The 20000-nt window shown below is 36.7% G+C and overlaps 1 pseudogene; it reads right to left on the bottom strand.

Moving 5' to 3' along the window:
• Nucleotides 1–217: 217 nt before the first annotated feature.
• LOC107588894 (desmoglein-2-like) lies at nt 218–15678 on the bottom strand (annotated as a pseudogene).
• Nucleotides 15679–20000: the final 4322 nt, after the last annotated feature.

Here is a 20000-nt window from a genome sequence, read left to right as displayed (position 1 = left end):
TCTGACCAGAACTGTAATTTATATGCAAATGTCAAAAGGCTAAAAGGGTCTCTTAAGCCATAAACACCCCAAAGATCATGCATGATTCTACGCAGACGCTACAACAATATTGACCTTGAAATAGGCTCAGACCACCCAGGCCAAGTAAATATTGAAAAATTTACAATTCTTAAAGGGGTGGTTGATTGCGATTTCACTTTAGAAGTAATTAGGTATTAATGCCACTAGACCAAAAATTAGATCACTGCTCAATGTCCAGCTGCCCATTTGTTGCAAGTCCTTTGGATTCCGGCATCATAACCATTGAAGTCAGAACTCTGGACACTGTCGAACGGAATAACTGTCTGTTTGCTGCCTGAGTAAGTTCCACTGGACTAAGTACTCCCGGACTCATGGCAAGTGGAAGCTGACTTGAACCCTCTAGAATTGTGGGACCACTAACCAATTGTCTGCTCTGTCCACCTTTCCCTGATACAATGTTCTGAACACCATTTACTAATAGCTGACTGTTATTTACCTGTCCATTTGCAACTTGAGGCAGTCTCACTAGGTTTGGCGTTCCTGCGCTCATAGACACAGGATACTGACCTGGGCCTGCAACCAGTAAATTACCTCTACCAACAGGAGCCTCTAGAACAGAATGACCACTAACCAGTAGTCTAATCTCTTCACCTTTTTTTGAAGCACTCTGGTAAGGACCACCAATCAATCATTGCTTCCATTGACAGGACTTTCTACAATTGTTACGGTCCCTTCATTCTGTGCACTGGAAAGGGAGCCATCAACTACTGTTTGGTTCATATGTACCATTCCACTCAACTCTTAAGAACTTACTGGGTAAAGTAGTTGAGGGCTCATGGGACGATGACTTGGACCTAGACCTCCAACGAATACTTTACCTTCATTTACTGAACCATCTATAAGAGTTAATCTACCCTGCCCGTTCTCTCTTAACATCTGCAGTGAACATCTAGATCTGAACATCTACATGCAGTGATCTAGTTGTTGCTGTGGCATCAATACAAGGTTTGGAGTTGGTGAAAGGTTCTCAATTACAGCAGGATTAACTTCCCCTAAACCTTTGGTAATCATGGCTGGACTTTGAGGTCCAATTTGTGAGTACAAGACTGAATCACCAATGATGTTGTTAGCTAGAACAGCCTGTTGTCCACTACTAAAATGTTCAAGTGTATGGCCGTTACCTTGAGTCAGAATTCTCCCAGATTCTGGAGTTCCATTAATTATGTACACTCCTTGGCCAAGCCATTTCTCTGACAGCAAAACATTGCTTGCCATTGGCTGGTTGAATCCATAGTACATAGGCTCCTGTATGACAATCCCTTGATTAGGTTCGGGTTGGACAAGTGGGGATTTAACAGGTATCTCCTCAGGCCTGGGCTGGATGATGTTGGTCACGTGACTGGAAGATGCAGCCGCATTTGGTGTTGTCTCAACAGTATTAACAATAACTTTTGGGTCAGTGTGTCTGAGTCCACACACCTCAGCCAAGGTGTTGAACTTTGAACCCAGGTTGTTCAAGAACTCCAGATCATCATTAGACTCTATGAAGCTGCAGCTCCCAATGGAACTGGTAACAGATCCTTCGCCCTCATAATCATAGTGCTTCAGTCCTTGCTTTGGATAATCAATTCTGCAAAAGAATGAGGAGAAGTGTCATTCTACTTGTAATTTCATTCAGTGTTAAAGGGATAGTATACCCAAAAATTTAAGTTATTTTATCATTGACTCATGTTGCTCCAAATCTGTGTGGCTTTCTTTCTTCTATGGTTATCCAAGATGTAGATGAGTTTGTTTTTTCTTCTGAACAGATTTGGAGAAATTTAGCATTACATCACTTCCGCACCAATAGATCCTCTGCAGCAGGGGCGGGGGAGGGCAGTGCCCCCCTGTCAACAAGCTTGGCCCCCCTAAATTTGGAATCATATCACACCAAACCATTTTGCGTTAAATGTGCAGTTTGTCCTATAAACTATATATATATAAAAAATAAAAACATCACCAGCTGCTAAACTCAAATCTGCATTCTCTGGCTGGCACACACACGTTTTTAAAGCGCTGCACATTATAACCAATCACATACAATTCAGATGAGTCATCGCTGAAACACTCTGTTTCGTCACTGCAAGAGCTGGCTGACTGAATTTTCTGGCTAATTCTCTCATCAGAAACAAGAAAGTGAAGACGTACGAATGTAAGTAAGATATTAATTTCACAGTGTAGGTGTTGAACTTTGAACCCAGGTTGTTCAAGAACTCCAGATCATCATTAGACTCTATGAAGCTGCAGCTCCCAATGGAACTGGTAACAGATCCTTCGCCCTCATAATCATAGTGCTTCAGTCCTTGCTTTGGATAATCAATTCTGCAAAAGAATGAGGAGAAGTGTCATTCTACTTGTAATTTCATTCAGTGTTAAAGGGATAGTATACCCAAAAATTTAAGTTATTTTATCATTGACTCATGTTGCTCCAAATCTGTGTGGCTTTCTTTCTTCTATGGTTATCCAAGATGTAGATGAGTTTGTTTTTTCTTCTGAACAGATTTGGAGAAATTTAGCATTACATCACTTCCGCACCAATAGATCCTCTGCAGCAGGGGCGGGGGAGGGCAGTGCCCCCCTGTCAACAAGCTTGGCCCCCCTAAATTTGGAATCATATCACACCAAACCATTTTGCGTTAAATGTGCAGTTTGTCCTATAAACTATATATATAAAAAATAAAAACATCACCAGCTGCTAAACTCAAATCTGCGTTCTCTGGCTGGCACACACACGTTTTTAAAGCGCTGCACATTATAACCAATCACATACAATTCAGATGAGTCATCGCTGAAACACTCTGTTTCGTCACTGCAAGCGCTGGCTGACTGAATTTTCTGGCTAATTCTCTCATCAGAAACAAGAAAGTGAAGACGTACGAATGTAAGTAAGATATTAATTTCACAGTGTAAACAGCTTTAGAGATTATTATGGGAGTTTCTGATAGTGCTTGAACTCACTGGACTGAAGTGAAAATGTTCTTTGATAATATAAAGGTTCTTTGCTCTCTTTTTGTAAAATGAAAGTGTTATAGGCTAATTAGTAACTTAAAATGTTTTTATTAAATTCACATTAAATACAAAGTCAGTCGTATTAAAACTATTTTATGGTATGACACTCATATCTGTTACTTACTAAGTAAAAAGACGGATTTTTATGAAAAGTTAATAGATTACACTATTAGGCTACTTTGCCCATCGCCCATTATAGATCAACTAACTATCTACAAAGGTGTAAAATGCATTTACTTAAACATATTTGAGAATCGAGATGTTTCATGATATATTGAATGAAAATAAAACCCCTGCTGAAAAAAACAATATACACCATTACAAAATGTATAATGGTTTTACTGGTTATAATGGGACTTGTAGTGGTTTTACTGGAAACTGTAATGGAACCTGTTGGTTGGTTTTAATGGTTAAAAGTTGATGGTTTGTAATGCTTGCATTGCTATTTGTAGTGGAAACCATATACATTTTCTGTGATGGTTTTATTGTTTGTTTGTTTTTTCAGAAGGGACATAAGCCTATACAGTGGTGTATTGTAACTAAGTAATAATACTTCGTTACAGTACTTAAGTATTTTTTGGGAGTATCTGTACTTTACTTGAGTTTTTATATTTCAGCCAACTTTTACGCCACTACATTTCCTAATTAAAATGTATACTTTTACTCTGATACATTTCCCCGAAGCATATTCGTTACTTACTACAAAATAGTCAGAAGTCAGAAGAACATGGACTGCAGGAAAGCAGGTTTGACGAATCAGTGGTCTGGTGTCTGCAAGTTAGACTCCTAAAAAACACCTTTGCTCATGTGCAAACAAGTGCGCGCAACCACAGGTGATTCATTTCCCACTCCAGTCGAGGCTTGGGTGTGCTGTGCGATACAGCATCATCTGCGATAATGTGGTAAGTGTTCACCAAATCACACACACAGTGTAACAGATCGGCCAGGCTCCACCACCACCCAATCACAATGATCCCTCTCACCTGAATTCTGAGCACCTGCACCTGTCACCAATCTAGCACCTCATCAACCAGCCTGCATAAAAGCACACACCTCAGACACCCTCACTGTCCGGTCTCGTATACATGTAGAGGACTCAATGACTTTGCTACTGCTTCCATTTGAACACTTCCTGCATTGCTTACCTCCTGTGTTCCTCCTAGTTCACAGATCGCTGAGGTGTGTGCTCCTCCTGCCTGCATTCCAGCTCTGGTAAAGCCAAAGACCTGGATTACCCCGCTCATCATATCCTTCGAACAATTCCCTCACCATCACATCCTCTGAACCCTACCCCAGTACTCTCTGTGACCGAATAAACCTATTTTGATATACTAACCTGTTGCGTCAGACCTCTTCTGTTACACACAGAGTGCACACACGTGATTTATTAGTCTATTAAAACTCAAAATTCCAGGCATTCAAAATTATAGACGGAAAAAAATGCTTCTGTATGCTTTATATATTTATATTTAATATAGTTAACTTAATCTATATCACACAAAGAGCACCGTTTTTCTGCAGACTTCAGAATGGACACATTTAATAATAATTTTATACAAGTTCAGTAAAGCAATAAGTGACTTACATTTTAGACAATATTGCTTGTTTTTGCTAAATTTTGCTAACGGAAATAGTTCCTAACAAAGATCACAGCACTGTTTTGTGTCTCTGAGGAATGGTGTTTACTTATTGAATGAATCAGCTTTTTGAACGAATCGGTTGAATAAATGATTCAGTGATTCACTCATTAACACAGTCAAATGCTTTGTTTCTGAATGAATCACCCGTTTGAATGAATCGGTTGAAACGCAATGACTCACTCATTAACAGTCACTTGCTGCTACCTACTGGCGGTTTTAATTTCACATTTCGACTGTTTTTTTCATGTTTTTAATTATTTCAAATATCAGTATTCAACGTTTTATGTTAAAACCAAAACATTAGGCCTATATAAGCATCTGTAACTGCAGTTTAAATGCATCCACTTTTTGTGTGCATATATGCTCTTTTTCCATTTTGCATTTATTTGTACTTTTACTTTCAATACTTAAGTACATTTAAGATAAAAAATATATACTTTTTCTACTTAAGTACAATAAATATCACATACTTTAAGACTTTTACTCAAGTAATATTCTAAACGGTGACTTCAACTTCTACCAGTCATTTTCTGGTAAGATATCTGTAGTTTTACTTGAGTATGGCTTTCAGGTACTTTATACACCACTGAGCCTATATCAGTTATACAGTGGTATTGTGGCTGCTGCGTGTCACATGACAAGCATGAGAGCCCCCCCACCCCCTTCACTCGTGCCCCCTCAGAAATAATGAGTGCATGATGCCCCTGACACTACAATACAAAATTATTTGTCAAATAAATGAAACATGATGAAACTTTAAATTTTAGCGCCCCCCCCCCCCTCCCCCTCACTTGTGCCCTCTCAAAAATGATGCCCCTGACACTACAATACAAAATTATTTGTCAAATAAATTAGCGCGTTACACACCTCACGCATCGGATGCCGCGCGCGCACTCAAGGAAGTTGGACATAGTGCTGTATTAGAGGTAAAAAATTATATAAATACTGTTCGGTTTCTCGCACAAACCGATCATTTCGTGTCTTAGGACATCAATGTGTCATCACGAGCCGCAGGGTTTAATTTGGATTTGTCTGTGCATGTTTTTTTTACTCTCATAGATTTTGTTACCATTGCCATGCAATATACGACTGAGACTGCAACGGCTGGACTTAAAAATCATAATTTGTGTTCTACTGAAGAAACAAAGTAACCTACATCTTGGATGCCCTGGGGGTAAGCAGATAAACATCAAATTTTCATTTTTGGGTGAACTATCCCTTTAAATACACATCTGTGCAATAGGAGATAAGATGTTGCTTGGTTTCAAATGGGATATCAATAAATAGTTTTCCATGATTCCCAAATTCACATTTTATTACGGACATGAGCGCCACTAAAAATAGAGAAAGACAAACACACACATTTAAAACATATGTCTGTTTTACAGTGTTACCACTAATAATACATTTACAGTGGTACACAGCAAACAAAACTCATGCTCACAGATTAGGCAGAGGAATCCTAGAATTAGGAAACTATTTCCTGCTGCTCCAAAATTGGCTAATGTAGTGAGTATGGCCGCCATTTTTGAAACACAAAACGTTCCTTCAGAGCAAGTGCAAACCTCTAAACGGAGGACTTTCTCATCAGGGCAGACCAGTCCTTGCTTGTCTCTGATCTCCATGGTAACTTCATAAAAACCAGGCCATAAGTCATCTTCAGCGAGCAGTGAAGCACTTACATCTGAAAAGGTGAGGAACAGTGAGAGACTTGACTATTATTTCCCAGTGAACAAGAATGGTTATCATCTTCTGTATATATGGCGAGATTGCTTTCAGTTTATTGTAAATAAAAAACATTCTTAGATCAAGAGGATAGTGTACATTTGTTTCATCATTCAGACACTTGCAAATAAATAATATTATCTGTTTGGTATTACCATTTATTCACTGCAGGTTCCATTTCCCCTTTGTCTTCTCTTGTATCAATCTGAACTCTAGTGGAGCTCCGTTGGGATCTGAATCTTCATCTTCTGCTGTGACATTGACCACTCTGGTATCACTGCAGACAGTCTGCACATTATTAAGGAGTTTGGGGCAGTTATCATTCAGGTCCTCCACCTGCAAAGCTATAGTCCCTGTAGACGTCTGAGAGTGCAGTTCTAAATAACTGTTAACTGTATAACAAACACAAAACATGTTACAGTTAACCTTCTTAAATCATCTTTTACTATTTGACATGTACACTCCTTCACTACTGTTTACAAAGCATCCCAACATCATGATGTTGAAGAAATCATACTGTGTGCAAAGGGTGGTGACTGTACTATTTGTCTAAATTGTCAATAATGCTAATGAACAAAATCAATTAGATATGTCCAAATATTTTAACTAGCAGTGTAAATATTCCCAACATAATGCTCTGACCTCTTGTTCATACTAACCATCTGTAATGCAGAGGATCTTGGCATAGTAGGTCCCATTTACCACAAATGGAGACTCACGATCTGGTACCTTGTTCAATTTTATCTCAGCCGTATCCGTGTCAATAGAAATCCAGTTGTCAGGGTCATATCCCTTTGCATATCTAAACAAACATGGACCACTACATTATTGCAATTTTAAATTCTACTTTTGGTTTAGCAGTTTGAAGGATTGAGGTTTATAACATGAAGATTCTGAATAGTTATAAACCTCAAATATAGTATTGTCAAATATTGTAAAACTGTATAATGTCAAGGTGTATTAATGCTTCTACACGTTTGATATGCATGGCTTGACTTGTTATGTACTGCATATTCTAAACTTGTAAAGTCTTTTTTTCAAGAAATGCTTGGAGAAAACTTACTTGACTTTTTCTGCTGTTTTGCCTGTGTCTTTTTCTATAGCAGTGTAGGTGTCAATTACTCTTGGAAAATATTTTTTGGTGTTTTCAGATACAGATATAGGCTTGATCTTTGGCTTGAACGTTGAGCCTCCTGGTTTGTTTTTGACACTGATCTTTACTAAGTATGTCTTTTCCTTGGGTACACTGGAGCTTCCTCCAAAAAACATATGTTGAACACCTGCTCCAGAAGCTCCACCTGCACCTGCTGCTCCTGCTCCACTCCCTAGAGGTGCTCCTGGAAGAGCTTTGTTTGCAACAACTAGATTCAGGTTGATATCAGATGCTGACTCAAAGTCAACAGGTTAGTGGAGAGAACAAGGTGCAATTAGTTACTCTAAAAAATAAATGCATACATAAATATAAAAAAATAAAATGAATAAATAAATACATAACATCCTAACAAATATGTATGTAAACAGCACACCCTTATTACCTTTCAGCCCTGATCTCCTTGCTTCCATCACATGAACTTCTTAGAGCTGTGTACAAAATAAGCACGGACCTTGTTCAGGTACAAAACACCCATATTTATCTTCGCATCAGTTTCAATAGAGAAACGTCCATCCTCGCTCCCCGAGACTATTTCAAACTCGGTCAACCAATTGTCTGTCCTCTCGTCATCGTTATCCAGAGCCTGGATCCTCAAAACCTCAACAGGTGCCTCATTCTCATCAGTACTTGCTGAAAACTATGAAACCAGAAAAAAATGTCCACACTTTTTTTTTAACCAATTTTTCTTATGCTACAGCATTTAATTGAGAGGAATACCCTTGAGATAGTTTAAAAGAATACTTAAGTGCAAACTGAATGTAATGATATTAAAATAAAGTACTTTACATGTTCTTTAGCATTTGGTAGTCAACACATCATATTAAGTGTTCTACTTTGAAGCAGGACAAAAGATTTTTTAGCAATTTTATTTAACAATTTCAAATGTACTTTAATGTAAAGCTTTTAATTTGACATAAGTACAATGTTCACATTTCTTTTAATTTTGTGAAAGTGTACTTTCTTTAAATACACTTTTATTTCATTAATATTATGTTAAATGCAGTTTTTAAAAAATATTTATAAAACAAATATTTGACGTACACTACAAGTACACAATGAATACAGTTAAACAATTCTTCTTCACAAGGGTATTAAAAAAAGACTATTTAATGTCAAAAATGTGACCTCCTGACTATTCAAGTTACATTAGCCAATGCATATAGTCACCTCATCCTTCTCCAAAGTAGGAATATTGTCATTGACATCCAGGATATCTATAAATACAGTAGCTGTAGTAGAATTTCATTCAGGACTTCCATACATGTCAGCAGCTTGCACCGGAAGAACAAAAGACCTGTGTTCCTGTTCAAGAGAATGGGAACTTGAACATCCAGACGGTTTGGTGGTAACTTTTGAAGCTACCAACACACAAGCACACATACAAATATCAGTATAACTAGTAACAAATACCTCTCTGTCAAGTGTTGGGCTGTTCACAGAGATTTTTCCATTGTCTTTGTCAACAGCAAAGAAAAGTGTGCCATCGTTTGGCTCTTGCTCGATCAAGCTGTATGCTATCTTAGTGTGAAGAATGTTCGGCTCATCTGCATCTTTGGCCACAACTTGTGTTACAAAGGTACCTAGAAAGGAGAGAGCTATTACAAAAAACAAATGTTTCGCACAAGATCTTTGAGGTGAATGATTGGTCATTCCTAATTTCAGAAAAGTAAGTAAAAGTAATTTTTGACAACAGCAATGCAGTGGCAGTCTCACCAACTGGGCTCCCCTCATAAACGCTGCTTCGTTCTGGCTTGATGAAAACTGGTGGGTTATCATTCTGGTCCTCCACAACAATGTTGATTTTAATATTATCTTCAGCTATGGTTTCGTTAGCATACCATGCAGTGCCAATAAGCTACAAGACAAAAAAAATGTTTATAAAAATACCATAGGAAATAACGTTCGTATTAACTAGAAAAATCTGTCCGGAGTTTTTGGATAGTAAACAGTTTGTTAGAAATTTATTGATATGGGATAATTAATTGTAGTCAGGTCAATTATCCAAGTTGTCACTTAGTACAACATTTCAAGTTTACATTTACATTTAGTCATTTAGCAGACGCTTTTATCCAAAGCGACTTACAATTGGGGGATACATAAAGCGATTCTTCTTAAAGAGGCAAACAGACACAATAAGTGGTTGTAATACCAAGTTCTTAGACATTGTTCAAATAAGTACAAGCTAGAAAGAGAAGGAATAAATAAATTAATAATAAATTTTTATTTTTTTTTTTATGATGAAGTCAAGTAGCTTCGAAAGAGATGAGTTTTGCCGTGTAATGCGAACCAGTCCTTTGTATGTGTCTACTACAAAGTGACCAACAGGTGGCTGCTTGGCTCCTGGTCCAGTGTAGTGTAGTGTAGCATCACAGTCTCATCATTGTCTGATCGGATCTGAGAAATTTCACATTGCATGGTTAGACTGCTCTCACTCAAGAGGAGTGTACAAGTCAATAAAAAAAACAGTTTGTTTAAAATCACAATCAGTGATAAATCATAAATAATTAATATCATACAAGAGTCTTACTGAAATGACATTCAGTTCATATTACTAAGCATTAACTGATTTTAATGACCAAAATTATTATATTTATCTCTGTCTTACAAATTCTGCACAGTCCTGTTACCACATAGTTTTTATAATTACAAAAAAATGTAAAATGACTTAAAATTGTAACATCATTCTACACTGATAATGATGATTCTGTGGTGAAGTAAATACGACAGAAAAACAAATATAATTTCTACATGAAAAAGTTAGTTAAGGCAATATTTTAAAAAAGTAAATTCTATTTTACTACTAAATTCACGAAATTGTAGAGATTAAAGCGTAAAAAATCAAAGTAAAACCTACTCAACTTTTTCCCCATCATGCACTGGAGCATGAAAAATTAATAAGGTTGATTTGTTTTTTTTTGCTGTTTTCTGTTTACACTGTTTTATCATTGCTTTTGTTGTTACACTTATATTTAACCCAGCATTTTCTAGAGTGTAGGTTTAGTAATTTGCAATTTTGCTACATGTGGAGTAAATTTTTTGCTCAAAATTCATACTCAAAAATGATCCACAGAATGTTACCGTCATGTGTACCAAGTAGCCTATTGAAGTCTCTGTGTTCGGGTTAGTGCCGTATTACTACACTCTAAAAAATGCTGGGTTATTTTTTTAACCCAAATGCTGGGTTCAGCCTGTTGGGTCATTTTATAAGGTTGTTTTTAATATTTCTACCCAAGTGCTGGGTTATTTTTTTAACCCAAATGCTGGGTTCAGCCTGTTGGGTCATTTTATAAGGTTGTTTTTAATATTTCTACCCAAGTGCTGGGTTATTTTTTTAACCCAAATGCTGGGTTCAGCTTGTTGGGTAATTTTATTGGGTTGCCTTGCATAACATAAATTGATTTTATTCGTTATAATACTGAGTGTAATTTAATTTGATGTTAAAATATGTTCTCTATTCTCAGTACTGTTTGTTTTTGGGAAGGTTTTGGAGTCAGTCATGGCATCTCTCAGCTACGAGTGAAACGTGAGGCCGCGGTCTAAAGTTCGCAGTTCCTCCGCGAACAGCACCGGATCAGATTTCGGCGACACACCGGCACGAGAATTAGCACTATTTCGGTAAAAAAACGATTACAGAGAACGGTTGAATACTCTTAAATTAAAATGCTATTTTAAAGTGCCTTTTTTATTTCTAAAATGCTTGTTAAACGAGTTTAAATGTATGTAATATTGTAAACTATGCTGTATTCACCCAAATAAATTCAATTTGTTTTGTATTTTGTCCATGGATGTTCTTGCTTAATAATAAATGTAATTTTTTTTAATTATTGCTTTTGCCTATAGTAATTCTGTGTGTGATTTTTAATTTCCAGCCCATTTTAAGCCAGCAATATAATAATGTTTAAACAATAGATGACTTAAATTAAACAATCCAGCATGGTGTGTAAAAACATCTAACCCAACCAGCTGGGTCAAAATAACCCAGCATGTGTTCTGTCCAATATTTACCCAGAGCTGGGTTGCCAAATAACCCAAGTTGGGCTGTTTTTAACCCAGCATTTTTTAGAGTGTAATTATGTAGATATGGTGTCTACACGATATCTAGTATTATTGAGTAACACATAAACTTTAAAACTTTTTATTACTCAAACTTTTACTGGCCAAGTTAAAGTTGCATATTTTCTTTTCTACATTTACTTAACTTAGGTAAGTAGATTTGACTCGACAATAACAGGTAAATTGTACAGAGCAGTAGCAGTGAAATAGAATTAAAATATGTTAGTGCAAATTGTCACAAAGACTGTTATCAAGAAAATCATAAAAGTCACTTTTTTCATACATAATCTCCTTCCTTTTGCTTTAACTCCTCTTACTGTATGAAAAAAGATCAAACAAATAATAATATTTTCATTAATTTATGGATAATAAATTAAATTTGATCCTAAACCTAATTCCTCCTGATACCTTAAGTTAGATGCATTTTCAACCCTGTAGTCCTCTTACCTATATTCTAGTAGTAATAGTTTGTACTCTGTGGAAAGTGCAGACAGCTGGCTGTGCAACACATTTGTCTTTTAATAGAGAAACTGATTTATTGAGTGAATAAATCAGGAATACTGAATAACTTAATGTTATTATTGAAGCTAGAATTGTAATGTGCTGTACATGCAATGAGCAGAGAGAATTGCTATATCGTATGGTGTTATCTATTACCTTGCTGACATAGGGCAGATGACTGTAGTCTACATTTTCTATTAACCGTTTGGCAGGAACGACCCATTCCCTTTTATGACGCTGCTTCTGTGAACTGGTCCAGCAGTCTCCAATGCTCATGATCTGTTTAAAAAAATAAATAATAATAATAATACAAATAAAGAAATAATTTAAATATAATTCCATGCAAATTTATATTATCTATGGCCTGGTGGTTAGGTTTTGCTATGTTTTTAACAGGGATAGGTGGTGCATATTTTGGTAACTTTGTGCATTCAAATGTAAGACAAAAGACACAAATATTTAATACCCAAATTATCTGAAAGCCGCCTTTTTTATTTTGCATATTTGAGCGTAATATGAAAACAGGAGTTTGAGAGAATCACATGGCACATGCCAATGACCAGAAGGCTGTTCTTATGTTAGAGCAACATAGTGAAAATCTCCTCATATTCTGAATGTAACACCGAATGTATCAGATAGAAGAACTCTGTTTCAGGGAAGTAAATAGTACCAAAATTATAAGTGAATTTGTCAAATATTTTACTCGATTAATAATCATAGAGTCTAGCCAAAAGAATCCGTGCTTATTTTTCTATACCTTGAATTATAGGCTATTTAAATATTCAAAAGTCAGCTATTTGCTCGCTTTAGTTTAAATACATTTTTCCACATTGTTTTAATTATGTTACTCTACAGGACACGATGCTTCACTGAAACCTGAAACTGTTACAGTTCAGTAGTGTCTGTTTGGCATAAACTGATTGTCTGATACAACTGATTGTCGCCCATGTTCACACATGAATCAAGTTTGTCCATCTTTTATATAAAAAAAAAAAACGGTCATAGACTATATGACCATATTGATTGACTTGTTACCAGCTAAAATAGAAAAAAATACTTGGAATTTACAGGACAGTACAGTCTCAGAAACGTACAAAAAAGGTACCTTTTCAAAAGACACACTTTTGTACAAAATATTTTAATATTTACATTTTTTTTGTTATTATTATCATTAAAAAAAAAAAATACTCCCGACATGTAACGTGGTTGCGCTTCGGGTGAGCGGAGTTCAAGTCCCAACTTGAGGACTTTTCCCGATCCCATCCACTTCTGTCTGTCCTATTGCAATAAAAGCAAAACTGCCCAAATATGAATATTATATGTATTTTTTCTATTTTCATAATTAAACAATTCTCCATTTTAATAACTTGCACTTTCTCATTAACTGCTAGGCTACTCTATATTAGTGTTTAGAAGGTTGTTGTTTGTAGTTCAGATGCACTCATTTAAAGTTGAATGAGTGTAAAATATTTACTGTGGAGCATTATTGTATGGACTTGTAAGGGCTGGTCAAATTGTAGTTGAGGAAAGATATTGTACAGAGTCCTGAGATGCCATTGTCTGTATGATATTGTATGGATTTGTATTTCTTTTTTGGAACTGATCAATCGTAGGCCTCATTGATCTGAACAAATGCACCGCAGTTTTTGAGTGAATATTGCCAAAATGATCCACTCAAAAACTGAGGTGCATTAAAACAGAAATACAAAACCTGTGCTAACTAAAAGAAAACAAGTTAATAAAAAGACTGAATCCAGTATTTGGTAATAATTTGACTAGAAATGTCGTTTTAGTAAAATGCGATAAGATCATCTAGCATTTTCTGGAGAAAGAAAATATGCTCCGGATCAAAATGATTAGAATACAACATGAGGGTTTATCTCAACATTTACTAAAACATTTTTAAGATTAAAAGTTGTATCTGTTAACATTAGCTTTGTTGACATGCACAGAGAGATATTACAACTTGTGCTTGAATAATTTTTTGTTTTTGTCACTTCATTGGCGTATAGGTTTAATCATAAAAAATAATCATTATCATCATCATCATCATAAAACAATGATGTTACAATCATTTTGGTTCCTGCACATGATGTATGTCATTAAATTATATTGATATAACCTTTGAAGTATTAACATAATTAATATTTCACAATAACATTACATTTATTGTCTTTTAAAATATAATATAATTGGATACACTTTACTATAAGGTCCCATTAGTTAAAGTTAAAGCATAACACATTTAGGTCCATTTTGAACCAGAAAAGAAACATAAAAAATTATTTAAAATGTCATAGTTTTTTAGTAAGGGAACAAGTGTTTGCAAGTGTTTTAATATAATATAATATTGATTGATTGATTGATTTTTAAGATACAACCATTTAAAAAAAATCCATCATATATATGATGGGTATTGTGTAAAAGCAGTAAAAACATGGGACTATTATGGTAACATTCAAAATTTGTTTTTTTCCCCCTTCACTCATTAATGAGAAGTTGCCGATACAATGTAGTTTTAGTTGAAAAATATTACGTTATGACTGTTTTATAAATCAACGATTCATCGGAATCCAAAAATTGTATGCAGATTTTGATTGCAATATGAGGGATATATAACAATGATCAATTATTATTATTAAGAAAATGATCAAGATTTTTTATAATGTATTAGTAAATGCTGAAATAACATGAACTAAGATTGATAAGTTTTAGAAGTAGTTTTTCATTGTTAGTTCACGTTAACTAATTTTAACAAATGGAACCTTATTGTACACATTGCCTTTGACAACCTTCCACAATATACTCTATCAGCCTGATTTTTCCAAAACAGCATTTATGTGCTACATCCACATCTCTTTCTACTCACCTGCACAGCGTGAAACAACAACAAGGTCAGAGCCAGCGAAGTTCGTGGAAACATCTTCTAGAAGAGATGAAAATAATCTGTGAGTGAGAGAGTTGTCAGTGGCAGAGCTTATCAAACTGACACTGTTTTTGGCACCACAAAAATATAAGACTCTAGCATCTTTTGGTCCGCCCAGAAAAAAAAGCCTCATCACGTGCTTCTTCCACCCTGCATTTATGTGTGTGGGTTGGGGAATGACATACAGTATTACCTAAGATCTGTTTCTGCTTAAAAGACATCACAAAGCCCTTAGGGAAAAAAAAAACTTTTTAGATTAATTAATCATTACTAAATTAATTACTGAATGATTAAACTTGAATAAAAAAAGTTATAAATTATAATGAGTTACTACACAAGCGACACATTACGAAGTCATTGTTCTTTAGAGGTTTGGGTCTTTTGAAAGTTAATTACTCTATGAGTTAGATGAGTTATTAATAGCACAGTTCTAAGGAAATCCTCGTGTTAAAGCTGAAAGTGTGACCTTATGAGTTATGTAGATGAGTTCTTGCCAGTACAGTTCTGAGGAATTCCTCTTGTTAACATGCAGCCACACACTATTTCCTGGGACTTGGCCATAACAGCTCCAGGGCAGTTTTGCAAAGAAACCATCTGAAAAACCTGATCAAATTAAATTTGTTTTTTGTTAACCCAATGTGAGGAATGCATCACATATATGTCATTGATTTCTGAAGAAGAAACCCTAGATACTTTCTTTTTCCAAGGTAAAAGTATTTAGATGTCATAAGAGTCATGATACGTTTTCTTTAGCAGATGTCTGTCTTTGATTTGAACAGCTTTAATAACTAATAGGTTCAACCCCGCAAAGCAATTGCTTATGAATTTGTCTGACACTTGAAATGTATTTGATTTTATTTAAACATTTATTTACTCATCAAAGCCATTTTTTAAAAATCACTTTCACTGAACTTGCTAAAATTATGAAGGCCACCCCTAAAGTGACCTTTTAACATCTCCACTGTTCATTACTAAAATTATATACGATATTTAAGTCTATACAGTATATTGTCAAAATTGAGAATTTTTTCTTTAAAAATTCTTAATATCTGTCATGACAACTGCATGGTAATGTACATGACAATGTTAATATGTATGTGGTCTTTGCAGAATAAATCTGCTATGTTGCTGCAGCTGCGGCAGAGCAAGTACCGAGACTGCCGACACATCCACAACATGCTGCTGTGAGCATGTAAGGAATATTGCTGCTGCACAAACAACATATATGAATAACCCCCATAGCATACATGATCACCCCATAGCAGATCTATACAGGTGGAGCTGGGGAAGGTGGAGGGTTTCTGAAGTGCGCTGCTACTGCTACAGCAAACACTGCCAGGTATTTGAATGTTGAGCAGCGAGCTCATAGGTTACCGATCCAGGAGAGAACCAATCAGTTGTGTCATATTGAGTTAGATCTATCGGGCTGCGCCATCTAGAATTTCATGCCAGAACTTTGTATTTACATCTTTACATCTTTCCATCATGAAATAAATATAAAAGGTAATAGTAACTTTTTATTTCACAATTGAACTTTTCCTAGCAATTGCAAGTTCCCATTCAGTCAGTCCCTCTCGACATCACGTGACCAAATTAATGACCAACGAATTGAGATCTCGCTTAGAGAGACCAATTCACTTCGAGTGTAAACTAAATGAGCCAATGTACATTGGCATGCAATGATTGCATCCAGCTGAGTATAACTAGGCAGCAGGTGCAACGCATATTCAGCTTTTCGCTTCGGAGCCGAGTGGTCATATCGTTATGCTCCTGACTTCTACTGAGAGAAGCCTGAACGAGTTCAGCGCTTCGTGTTGGCGGTACGGCACTTCAGCGGTGGTGGTTTCCCATGTCAAGTGGGTTGCACACATCAGGCTGCACTACCCCTGTTTGTGCTGCAGGGGCCATCTCCCCTGTGCACTTCAGCATGCTAAAAGAGCTTTTTCCCTAAAAGAGCATTCACAGGCAGTGTTGGGCAAGTTACTTCCAAAATGTAATACATTATATATTACTAGTTACTGTCTTTTGAAAGTAATTAGTTACATTACAATATTACTGCCTCTGAATTGTAATGCGTTACACTACTTTTGAGTTACTTTTTAAGTTACTTTCACCAAAATATCCACAGAAGTATTATAAAATGCCAAAATGTAGTTTATGGGCCCCCCCCCCCCCCCCATTTTGGTGTTACTTTCATTAACATTAAAAAAATAAACATACAAAAACGGCCTAATATGTGGCCTATAAACGATTGATATTATGGGAGCGGGGTCAAGCAACACAAGCAAGCAACGCGCAAACTGTGCGCAAGAGTTATGCCGGTGAACGTCAGTCAATTATAGAGAAAGTAAAAAAAACTGACGGAGCTTTCTTTCAAATTATTCCCTTTATATTTCTCTTGTGGCCCGTATCCTATAGTGAAAAACAGAAACGTATTTGTTATTAGGTAGGCCTATAGGTTGTTTTTGAAAATCTGTGCACGAAATAAAGCTGCTCTTATTTTTCATTGATGACTGCAGTGTTAATAATTTTAATTATAGGCCTATAATTCAATTGTATAAATTAATAGACATGTTTAAAAAAAAACATTCTCAATGAGGAGTAGCCTAAACTAATAGCCTAAATTTTAATTATCCTCACAGCGGGAACGGATATAGACTATGATTTAACAAAAACAGATTTAGTTATTTTTAGTTAAACTTAATTTTTGTTGCTTGTCTGCGCTCGTCCGCTGCCTTTTTTCTCTTCTCCGACCCCGCAGCTCTCTCCGATAGCTTACTGTTAGTGGCACCAGTCCAGGTGTTTCCAGGTTTTACTCGTGCTATTTCTCCATGTTGAGAGTTTGGTGTCGCACATATTGCTAAGCATTCTTATCCTTTTCTCCGATAAACTGAAAATAACAGGAGTGTGTCCATCTCACAAATGTAGAATCCGTCGCTGCAGTCATCTCAAGCATCTGATTCCAGCAACAGAAGATAGACTAACTATTTTACCCGCGGAATTTTTTCTCTGGTGCTGTTTTGCGGTGTTAGTAATATGTTGTTGTAACTTGCGTTACTGAGATTGTAACGAGTAATAATATTACCCAAATTTTATTAGTAATGCGTTATATTACTGCGTTACAGCAAAACGTAATATTACTGTAATATTATTACTTTTGTAATGCGTTACTCCCAACACTGTTCACGGGTGCGTCTTGACGGCGTTGCATCTGGCAAACTCGACATTACGTCTTTGTAAAGACGACGTTGCGTCTTGCTACAGACAACATATCACCCATGCGTTTCTGGATGCAGTTGTTACCTGGCGTCGGGTGATGGTCACGAATGCTGCCTCATGTGTCTGGGCATTAAGCACGCTGAGGTGGTGTTCGTGGATGAGTCATGTTCATTGTTGGGCAGTAACGCATTACTTAGTAAAGCGTTACTGTAATCTGGTTACTCTTTTATTAACAGAGTAATTTGACGCCTTATAATTTTCAAAATAGTAATTAGAGTATAGTTACAATCCGAGGTCGCTATACGTTACTGCCGCGTTACATTGCTGACAGAATGCAGTGTTTTATAATCTAGAGATTGTAAAAAGGATGTAGCACACGTACTGTCAAATCAAGTGCCAGTGGATTAGAGACCTGCTCCCGCAAGACCAAACGCAACAGAGCGCAGCGCGGGACAAGATGGGGGAGTGCTGGTGTGGGCGACTAGACACTCATGTGTGTACAGTGTGCAAAATAGCAAAATAGAAATATCTAAACATAAAATATCTAAAACAAATGAATTGTTATTCATCTATTGCACAAAATCAACATGAACTAATATAAAATATATAAACGTTTAACATGTGCAGCGTTTCTATTTAGGCTATAACACGTGTTTGCAGCGTTGAGCAATGCAGTGCTGAAATTTGCGTGCTCACGAATCCTCTCATTATAACACACGAATTGTAGACATTATGAAAAATTAATTATGCATATATTTATTGTGTTATAATAGAGATTTGTGAGATTGCGATGAACTGAGATGTCTTTTAGAGCTTACAAATGCAGCACTCCTTGCTGGCATTCTGCCATGCCAAACCATGCACGCAGCAGCCACTTGCTTTAGTTAAAAATAACAGTGTTCTGTGAATGTTGATGCTTTAATAACAAATATTTATCGGGAGCCTGTATGCTGGGATTTCATAAATTTCATGGAGAAAAAAGTAACGTAACTAGTAATGTAACTAATTACTAATTAATTTTGAAATAAAGTAATCAGAAAAGTAACTTGATTACTTTTAAAAGGAGTAATCAGTAATCAGTAATTTGATTAGATTTTCAGAGTAACTTGCCCAACACTGGTCATGTTCTCATTGCAGGAAGGTGACCATCTCAGAGTTGCGGGCCAAGCTCCGTTACCTCAAATGGGGCGGAGCTCCATTGCCTTTAACTCAATCTAGTTCTCGTCATGGCCGCAGTCAGGCGGGGGCTACTTCAGGCAGTAGCACGGGTGGTCTGAGGGTAACAGTGATGGCAAACCCTCCAGGGAACCAACTCTCGGGGTACCATCGCTCGTCTTGCACTCTGCAACCAGTTGAGCTGCCAAAGGAACGTGTTGGGCCCTCTACAAGGAGCGTACCAGCAGTATCCTTCGGCGCTCCTCCCGACGATCGGATGTCAATCGCTGCATCGGAGGGTGAGCTGGAGCTTTCTGGAGAGGAAGATTCGACTGCGCTGCTGCCCTCCGGGACTGTAGCAATGCCTGAATCGGATCCGGAAATGATGGCTATGCTTTCCCGGGCCGCCGTGAGGGTAGGGCTCGAGTGGAGACCTCCATCATGTCTCTAGCCCTCAAGGTTGGACGATTGGTTCTTCGGGGGGGCCCGCTCTCCCAGAGTCCCGCCCCGGTGCCATTCTTCCCGGAGGTACATGAGGGGCTTACCAGGCCGAGGATGG

This window comes from Sinocyclocheilus grahami, unplaced genomic scaffold (assembly GCF_001515645.1).
Source record: "Sinocyclocheilus grahami isolate Dianchi unplaced genomic scaffold, SAMN03320097.WGS_v1.1 scaffold109.1, whole genome shotgun sequence".
Lineage (NCBI taxonomy): Eukaryota > Metazoa > Chordata > Actinopteri > Cypriniformes > Cyprinidae > Sinocyclocheilus > Sinocyclocheilus grahami.
This window is presented reverse-complemented; position numbering and strand designations above follow the sequence as displayed.